Source organism: Muntiacus reevesi, chromosome 4, assembly GCF_963930625.1.
Source record: "Muntiacus reevesi chromosome 4, mMunRee1.1, whole genome shotgun sequence".
In the NCBI taxonomy this organism is placed as follows: domain Eukaryota; kingdom Metazoa; phylum Chordata; class Mammalia; order Artiodactyla; family Cervidae; genus Muntiacus; species Muntiacus reevesi.
The window spans coordinates 60,990,344-61,000,550 of NC_089252.1; positions in this window are offsets into that span (position 1 = coordinate 60,990,344).

Genomic DNA, 10,207 nt, shown 5'->3' on the forward strand with positions numbered 1-10,207 from the left:
TATGTACCACAGCTTTCTTATCCATTCGTCTGCCAATGGACATCTAGGTTGCTTCCATGTCCTGGCTATTATAAACAGTGCTGCGATGAACACTGGGGTACACATGTCTCTTTCAATTCTGGTTTCCTCAGTGTGTATGCCCAGCAGTGGGAATGCTGGGTAATATACAACCCCATTTATATTCCCAGCTTCTGCTGAGACAGTGGACTAGATCCATAGGTCACACTGAAATCTCTTTATGTTTTAACCATTTTTTAATTGAAGCACAGTAGATTTACAATATTGTGTTAGTTTCACATGTACAACAAAGAGATTCATATATACATTCATATGTATATGTATCTTCAGAGAGAGAGAGATCATTTTTCAGATTCTCTAACTTATAAGGAGAGAGAATCTGAAAAGTATAGATATTGAGTATAGTTTTCTGTGCTATACAGTAGGTAACCAGTTGGTTATCTATTATATATATATGTAATCTGTGTACAGAATGATTGTCTAACCACTCTTGGGATTCTCTCTAAAATATTCTGTTGACTTTAAAAATGCAAATGAGAGTTTCAGGTTAAGTTGTATTTGGAGCAAAATGAGGACTGCAGCCCAAAGGACAGTAACTCAGAGAGCTCTGAGAAACTGTTCTAAAGAAGCACAGGGCAAGGTCAGTAAATATGTCATCTTGGTGAAGGGGGGACACATTCAATCAATCAAATTATTTTCCAGAAAATTTCAACTAGTCTCATGAAGCTTTCTGCTAGTCATGAGGAACAGTCATTGTCATGAAGGATTTTAGTGCTTTTCTACATATAAGGAGATATAGTAATTGGGCTCATAAAATCAACTCCTGAAAATACCTATCTGAAGATCTATCTTTCCAGTTTTCCCCCCAAAGACAGAGTGCCTCATTTCTGCTCTCCACCCTGAACTCCCTTCAAGGGTTGTTGAAGGTCAGCAGCTGAAGCAGCACTTGACTTAATCCTTGTAGAAGTAGATGGCAGGTGCCCATTTGTTCTTATTGGTCTATTGCTAAGTTATGTCCATCTCATTGTGACTCCCATGGACTGCAGCATGCCAGGCTTCCCTGTCCATCACCAACTCCCAGAGCTTGCTCAAACTCATGTCCATTGAGTCAGTGATGCCATCCAACCATCTCATCCTCTGTCACTTCCCTTCTGCTTTTGCCTTCAATCTTTCCCAGCATCAGGGTCTTTTCAATGAGTAGACTTTTCCCATCAGGTGGCTAAAGTATTGGAGCTTCAGCTTCAGCATCAAACCCTCCAATGAATATTCAGGGTTAATTTCATTTAGGATTGACTGGTTTGATCTCTTTTGCAGTCCAAGGGACACTCAAGAGTCTTCTCCAGCAACACAGTTCAAAACCATCAATTCTTTGACGCTCAGCCTTTTTTCATGGTCCGTTTCTCACATCCATACATGACTACTGGAAAAACCATAGCTTTGACTATATGGACCTTTGTTGGCAGAGTGATCTCTGCTCTTTAATATTCTGGCATTCAGTCCCATCACTTCATGGCAAATAGATGGGGAAAAAATGGAAACAGTGACAGATTTTATTTTTGGGGGCTCCAAAATCACTGCAGATGGTGACTGCAGCCAGGAAATTAAAAGACACTTTCCGCTTGGAAGAAAAGCTATGACAAACCTAGACAGCGACCATAAAGAAGTCTGAGCACTGAAGAATTAATGCTTTTGAACTGTGGTGCCGGAGAAAACTCCTGAGAGTCCCTTTGACAACAAGAAGATCAAACCAGTCAATCTTAAAGGAAATCAACCTTGTCACAGAAAGGACTGATACTGAAGCTGAAGATTCAACACTTTGTCCACCTAATGTGAAGGGTGAACTCATTGGAAAAGACCCTGATGCTGGAAAAGATAAGGCAGAGGGATAAGGGGGCAACAAAGAATGAGTTACTTAGATGACATCATTGACTCAATGGACATGAGTTTCAGCAAACTCCTGAAGGACAGGAGATAGTGAAGGACCGGAAGGCCTGGCATGCTGCAGTCCATGGGATATCAAAGAGTCAGACATAACTGAGTGAACAATAACAACTAGCTTTGTCATAGCTTTCCTACCAAGAAGCAAGCATCTTCTAATGTTATGACTGCAGTCACTGTCTGCAGTGATTTTGGCGGCCAAGAAAAAAAAATCTGTCCCTGCTTCCAGTTTTACCCCTTCTATTTGTCATGAAGTGATAGAAATAGGTGCCATTAGTTTTTGAATGCTGAGTTTTAAGCCAGCTTTTTCACTCTTTTCTTTCACCCTATTAAAGAAGCTCTTCATGTTCTGCCATTAGAATGGTATCATCTGCATATCTGAGGTTACTGATATTTCTCCTGGCAATCTTGATTCTAGCTTGTGATTCATCCAGCCCAGCATTTCACATCATGTAAGCAGGGTGACAACATACAGCCTTGACTGTACTCCTTTCCCAATTTTGAACCAGTCTGTTTTTCCATGTCTGGTTCTAACTATTGCTTCTTTACCTGCATACAGGTTTCTCAGGAGAGAGATAGGGTGGTCTGGTATTCCCATGTCTTTGAGAATTTTCTGCAGTTTGTTGTGATCCACACAGTCAAGGCTTTAGTGCAGTCAATGAAGCAGAGGTGGGTGCTTTTCTGGAATCCCCTTGCTTTCTCTGTAATCCAGTGACTGCTGGCAATTTGATCTCTGATTCCTCTGCCTTTTCTAAACATCTGGAAGTTCTTGGTTCATGTACTGCTGAAGCCTAGCTTAATGGATTTTGAGCATTATCTTGCTAGGATGTGAAATAAGTGCGATTGTATGGTAGTTGCAACATTCCTTGGCATTGTCCTTCTTGTGATTGGAATGAAAATTGACCTTTTCCAGTCCTGTGGCCACTGCTGAGTTTTCCAAATTTGCTGGTATGTTGAGTTCAGGACTTTAACAGCATCATAATTTAGGCCTTCAAATAGCTCAGCTGGAATTCTATCACCTGCACTAGCTTAATTCATGGCAATGCTTCCTAAGGCACACTTGACTTCACATTCCAGGACGTCTGGCTCTAGGTGAGTGACCACACCTTTGTGGTTATCCAAGTCTTCAAGATCTTTTTTGTGTAGCTCTCCTGTGTATTCTTGCCACCTCTTCTTAATCTCTTCTGCTTCTGTTAGGTCCTTGCCATTTCTGTCCTTTATCATGCCCATTCTTTCATGAAATGTTCCCTTGATATCTCCAGTTTTATTGAAGAGATCTCTAGTCTTTCCCATCCTATTGTTTTCCTCAGTTTCTTTGCATTCATCACTTATGAAGTCCTCCTTATCTCTTCTTGATATTCTCTGGTACTCTGCATCCAGTTGGATGTACCTTTCCCTTTTTCCCTTGCTTTAGCTTCTCTTCTTTTTTCAGGTATTTGTAAAACTTCATCAGACAGCCACTTTACCTTCTTTTCTTTTCCTTTAGGATGGTTTTGGTCACTGCCTCCTGTACAATGTCATGGATCTCCATAGTTCTTCAGGCACTCTGTCTATCAGGTCTAATCCCTTAAATCTATCTGTCACCTCCATTGTATAATCATAGGATATTTGATTTGGGTCATACTTGACTGACGTAGTGGTTTTTCCTACTTTTTTCAATTTAAGACTGAATTTTGCAGTAAGGAGCTCATGATCTGAGCCATGTCAGCTCCCAGTCTTATTTTTGCTAATTCTATAGGGCTTCTGCATCTTTGGCTGCAAAGAACATAGTCATTCTGATTTTAGTATTGGCCATCTGGTGATGTCTATATGTAGAGATGTGTCTTGTGTTGTTGGAAGAAGGTGTTTGCTATGACCATTGTGGTCTGTTGACAAAATTCTGTTAGCCTATGCCCTGTTTCATCTTGTACTCCAAGACCAAACTTCTCTGTTACTCCAGGTATCTCTTGAATTCCTGTTTTTGCCTTCCATTCCCCTATGATGGACATCTTTTTTGATGTTAGTTCTAGAAGGTCTTGTAGGTCTTCATAGAACCGGTCAACTTCCGCGTCTTCGGCATTAGAGGTTGGAACATAGACTTGGATTACTGTTTGGCAAGTGCCAGTTTGTAGTTGACAGGGTCCCCTCTTGGCCACAAATTTGACCATACTTCGGGAGGTGTTTCATGACCATTTCATCCCATGATGTTAAGAAGGCTCATTCCCAGGTTTAGCAAAGATATCACTGATAGGTCACTTAGTTTTCTCTTACTGGACTAGGTCTATCAATAGTAACCAAAGGGGCTCTGGACCAGTTGCCTTCCTCAATCTGTTATGGTCCAGGAAATAGTCCTACTTGTTTTATCTTCCCGTATCTAGAGTTACACTATTACAATCATTGATCGCTTACAGATCTATGTATTGATCAACTATCTTCATTGGCGGTTCAGTCACATGTTTCATAATGCTAGAAGCAACAATCTTGTAAAACAAAGTACAAATAACATAGCTAGCAATATTGTTAAAGGTAACTAAGAATTAAGCCAAGAACTTCCATTAGGTGCAGCCCAGTATATCCTCAGGTCATCTAACCTAGTCTATTCTTTATCTTTCAGGGAAATTATCAGGTTAGTGCAAAAGTAATTGCAGTTTTACATTGTTGAACTTTGCTGTCTGATATTGGAATACATTCTTAAATGGGGTTATGTTATACATCATTGTAATGCACATTTCTCACTTTATGATTTTTTGCTAATGATTTATTACTTACTATGTATTTTATATTTATTTGAGACTATGGAGATAATGTTAGACAAAAAACAAACTTGAGTAATTTTCTTATTTGAGTTCAAAATGGTTGTTAGAGCAGCAGAGACAACTTACAACATCAACAACACATTTGTGCCAGGAACTGCTAATGAATGTACAGCACAGTTGTGGTTCAAGAAGTTTTGCAAAGGAGACAAGAGCTTTGAAGATGAGCAGCACAGTGGCCGGCCATCAGAAGTTGACAATGACCGGTTGAGAACCTTCATCAAAGCTGATCCTCTTCTAACTGCATGAAAAGTTGCTGAAGAACTCAGCGTGAACCACTCCATGGTCATTCAGCATTTGAAGCAAATTAGAAAGGTTAAAAAGCTTGATAAGTGGGTGTCTCAAGAGCTGACTACAAATAAAAATCAATTGTTGTTTTGAAGTGTTGTCTTCTTTTATTGTATGCAGCAAAAATGAACTATTTATTGATTGGATTGTGGCATGCAATGAAAAGTGGATTTTCTACGACAACCAGAGACAATCGGCTCTGGCTGAATCAAGAAGAAGCTCCAAAGAACTTCCCAAAGTCAAACTTGCACCCCAAAAAGGTCATGGTCAGTGTTTGGTGGTCTGATTCTGGTCTGATCCACTATAGCTTTCTGAATCATGGTGAAACCATTCATCTGAGGAGTATGCTCAAAAAATCAATGACAGCACCAAAAACTGCAATACCTGCAATAGGCATTGGTCAGCAGAAAGGGCCCAATTCTTCTCAAAATGCCCAAGCACACACAATACAACCAAAGCTTCAAAAGCTGAACACATTGGGCTACAGAGTTTTGCCTCATCCACCATATTCACCTGACTCCTCAGCAACTAACTACCACTTCTTCAAGTATCTTGACAGCTTTTTGCAGCTAAAATGCTTCCACGACCAGCATGAGGCAGAAAATGTTTTCCAAGAGTTCATCGAGTCCTGAAGCATGGATTTCTGCACAAGAATAAAGAAACTTCTTTCTCATTGCAAAAATGTGTTGATTTTAATGATTCCTATTTTGATTAATATAGATGAGTTTGAGCCTAGTTATAATGACTTAAAATTCACAATCTGAAACAGGAATTATATTTGACCAACCTAATAAATATTGGCACTGTCCATAAGGTTCCCAGCCCAATGTCCTAGTGTTACTAGGCTGGTTATCCTTAGTATAATTTAATTGTTCACAAGATAAAGTGAAAGTGAAAGTCACTGAGTTGTGTCTGACTCATTGTGACCCCCGTGGACTATACAGTCCATGGAATTCTCCAGACCAGAATACTGGAGTGGCTAACCTTTCCCTTCTCCAGTGGGTCTCCCCAACCCAGGGATCAAACCCAGATCTCCTGCATTGCAGGTGGATTCTTTATCAACTGAACCACAAGGAAAGCCCTCCCAAGATAAAGGGGGGTATTAAATCTTAAACAACCACAGCCAAATGTTAACCACATGACTCCATCCCCTAATTGTGGGAAGTTTTATTCCCTGGCTAAATTTTTGCTTGTTGTTCTGATTGAGCTTGAGTAACTTAGAGGAAAATTCATATTATGGATAGAGTCAGAGCAGGTATTATTAATTGACCAGGTAAGAGGATCCCACCTAGTAATATTAAAAGTCACCTGAACGGGACTGAGCCTTCTTTCTTCTAAAATAAAATTTTAAGGGTCATCCAAATAGAGCCTTGAAGTGAAGAAATCTACCAAGGAAGTCTAGAACTGCGAGACATGGGTAATTGGCTACAACCCAACAATTGAATTGATTTTAAAAACTAGTATAAGATTCTGTCCATAATAGGAAACATTTGATCTATTTGAAAAGATCCAAGAAGTCAAAAAAACATAAATGATCACACAAACCAGGTCTAGCACCTTGGGTAAACTGTCTACTTCTGATGTCATCTTCATCTCATGCTGGTATAATTGTGGTTTCCTCTGTTTGAGTGTCTTTTTAGGCTGAGTTTGAGGTCAGCAGTAATGTTCAAAATTCTCCAAGCCAGGCTTCAGCAATGCATGAACCGTGAACTTCCAGATGTTCAAGCTGATTTTGGAAAAGGCAGAGGAACCAGAGATAAAATTGCCAACATCCGCTGGATCATTGAAAAAGCAAGAGAGTTAATATATATATATATATATATATATATATATATATATATATATATATATATATATATATATATATATGTATTTCTGCTTTATTAACTATGCCAAAGCCTTTGACTGTGTGGATCACAATAAACTGTGGAAAATTCTCTAAGAGATGGGAATACCAGATCACCTGACCTGCCTCTTGAGAAACCTGTATGCAGGTCAGGAAGCAATAGTTATAACTGAACATGGAACAACAGACTGGTTCCAAATAGGAAAAGGAGTATGTCAAGGCTGTATATTGTCACCCTGCTTATTTAACTTCTATGCAGAGTACATCATGAGAAACGCTGAGCTGAAGGAAGCACAAGCTGGAATCAAGATTTCCGGGAGATATATCAATAACCTCAGATATGCAGATAACACCACCCTTATGGCAGAAAGCTAAGAAGAACTAAAGAGCCTCTTGATGAAAGTGAAAGAGGAGAGTGAAAAAGTTGGCTTAAAGCACAATTCAGAAAACTAAGATCCTGGCATCCGGTCCCATCACGTCATGGCAAATAGATGGGGAAACAGTGGAAACAGTGACTGACTTTATTTTGGGGGGCTCCAAAATCACTGCAGATGGTGATTGCAGCCATGAAATTAAAAGACGTATACTCCTTGGAAGGAAAGTTAGGACCAACCTATACAGTGTATTAAAAAGCAGAGACATCACTTTGTCAACAAACGTCTGTCTATCAAACCTATGGTTTTTGTGGTCGTGTATGGATGTGAGAGTTGGACTATAAAGAAAGCTGAGCACCGAAGAATTGATGCTTTTGAACTGTGGTGTTGGAGAAGACTCTTGAGAGTCCCTTGGACTGCAAGAAGATCCAACCAGTCCATCCTAAAGGAGATCAGTCCTGGGGGTTCAGTGGAAGGACTGATGTTGAAGCTGAAACTCTAGTAATTTGACCACCTCATGTGAAGAGCTGACTTGTTTGGAAAGACCCCGATGCTGGGAAAGATTGAGGGCAGGAGGAGAAGGGGACAACAGAGAATGAGATGGTTGGATGGGATCACTGACTCAATGGACTTGGGTTTGGGTGGACTCCAGGAGTTGGTGATGGACAGGGAGGCCTGGCGTGCTGCGGTTCATGGGGTTGCAAAGAGTCAAACACGACTGAGCAACTGAACTGAACTGAACTGAGGTCAGCAGTCCCCTCTATAGATCAGTCTAGGGCCGGGCCTTTGGAAGTGCGAACTCATCTAAGAGCCAGTTTCCCTTTAGTTTCATTGTGCGTGAGCTAGTTAAGAGTACCTGATAAAGGTTCTCCCATCCAGGTTGGAGACTCTCCTTTAAACTGTATCTTTCCCAGTAGACATAATCCCCTGGTTGCAGGTTATGGGGCATCTGATCTTCATCCGAAGATTACTGAGATAAACTTCAGAAACAAAACTTAGAGTGTCCTTTTAATGATTCCATTAACTTTTACATTAATGCAGCATAATAGCAAGGAACTTTCTGGGAAGTGAATCAGTAATACAGTCCTCCATTAACAAAACTGGGATTAACATTCATTGATACATAATCTTTTTCTCTCTAAAACTACCCTCCTTTCTACCAAATATATCCAATTTAAGACTAATTTGTTGCAAAATAAGCCTGGTCTCAGAAAAACTTGACCTGATAATTTATAAAACTATAATTGATCATATAGGCTTTTTGCTTTACTGAAACTTTTACAAGAAGTCTCAGACTGAAGCTTGGGGAAAAAACCTTTCAGGGCTAGGAAAGTCATGCCAAGGGCTTATCACACGGGTTCCTAACAGATCTAGGTGAATGCCTCCATTTACAAGATCCCCAAAATATATTGAGATTTCTGTACCTGTTAGTGAGGTAGCCTTCCTAACTTATCTGATAAAGCTGCTGAAAACCTAAGAATTTACAGTCTCTGGAGGGAGTAGATAGAGAAAAAGCATAAATGTATCAATTCTGTTTACAAAAGTGTAATTTACTATGAGTAAATTTTAAATTATTTAAATTACTATGAGTCATAATTAATTTAAGGGGAAGATTTTCCTTACACCTGTAACACATATTCAAACCAGTAATTTTGCAGAACACCAGCCATAAAAATTATCACCATTTTTACCAGTTCACTCAGTCCTTTTGTTAACTAGCTCTTAAAAATATATATGTTTTTTATTGAAGAATAGTTAACTTACAGTGGTTCAGGTGCACAACAATGTGATTCAGTTATACACATATATTATGATTTAAATTATTTTCTATCATAGGTTGTTACAAGATATAACCATAGTTCCCTATGCTATATAGTAAACCTTTGTTTCTTGTTGCATATCTATTTTTTAATTAGAAATCTAGCATTCTCTTCATACTTAATCAAACAAGTGGAATCAAAATGTCATAACTGTTTAGGCAAAAATTCATTTTTTCCAATATATATATTATACATATTTATATAAATGTATACAAAAGCTTTTCTATTACACTTGATAAAGGCTTGAGAAGGAACATTTAAAAAAAAAGAAGAGATGGAGAATTGGAGAACACAATCCAAGTAAAATGGAAGCGCTGAATATTAAATAGAAAAAGTGAAACAAACTAGCTAAAAGTAAAAGAGATCATATAGTTCAGGTGTTTTTAAACATAACTGCTCAATAGAAACATATCTGAGCTCTGGAGAAAAATACAGCAATACCTGAGGATTTGTATTTTTCAAAATATTTTGAGATAATTCTGATATGCATATGATATGCATTAAAGAGTGATTGCAGGTTTTTCTATTAGATCCTATTTTGGGTTATATAGAGTTCTTTTATTTTTCTGTTCACCAATCATGATACAATGGTATTAAGTGAGTAATAGCTGCCTAATCACAGTGGTAAAAGATGTTTATATTCTTTTGATCATACATCTTTATTGATGTTTCACAATCAACAGCCAGACAAAAACCAGAAGACAATTACAATTCAAGCTATAATGGAAACATGATTAGCAACAATATAAAATAATTGCATACAACTTGAGGGGGGCTCAAGTAGAGTGATGTGGTAAGCAAAAGTGTATCCTTCATCCATCCAGCCTGTCAATGAATTTTGGTTGGTGCATTTAATCCATTTACATTTAAGGTGATTATCGATATGTATGATCCTATTACCATTTTCTTAATTGCTTTGGGTGTATTTTGTGCAGATCTTTTCTTTTTCTTGTGTTTCCTGCGTAGAGAAGTGCCTTTAGTATTTGTTGTAAAGCCAGTTTGGTGGTGCTGAATTCTCTCAACTTTTGCTTGTCTGGAAAGCTTTTGATTTCTCCATCAAATATGAGGGAGAATCTTGCTGGATAGAGTATTCTTGGTTGTAGGTTCTTTCCTTTCATCACTATAAATATA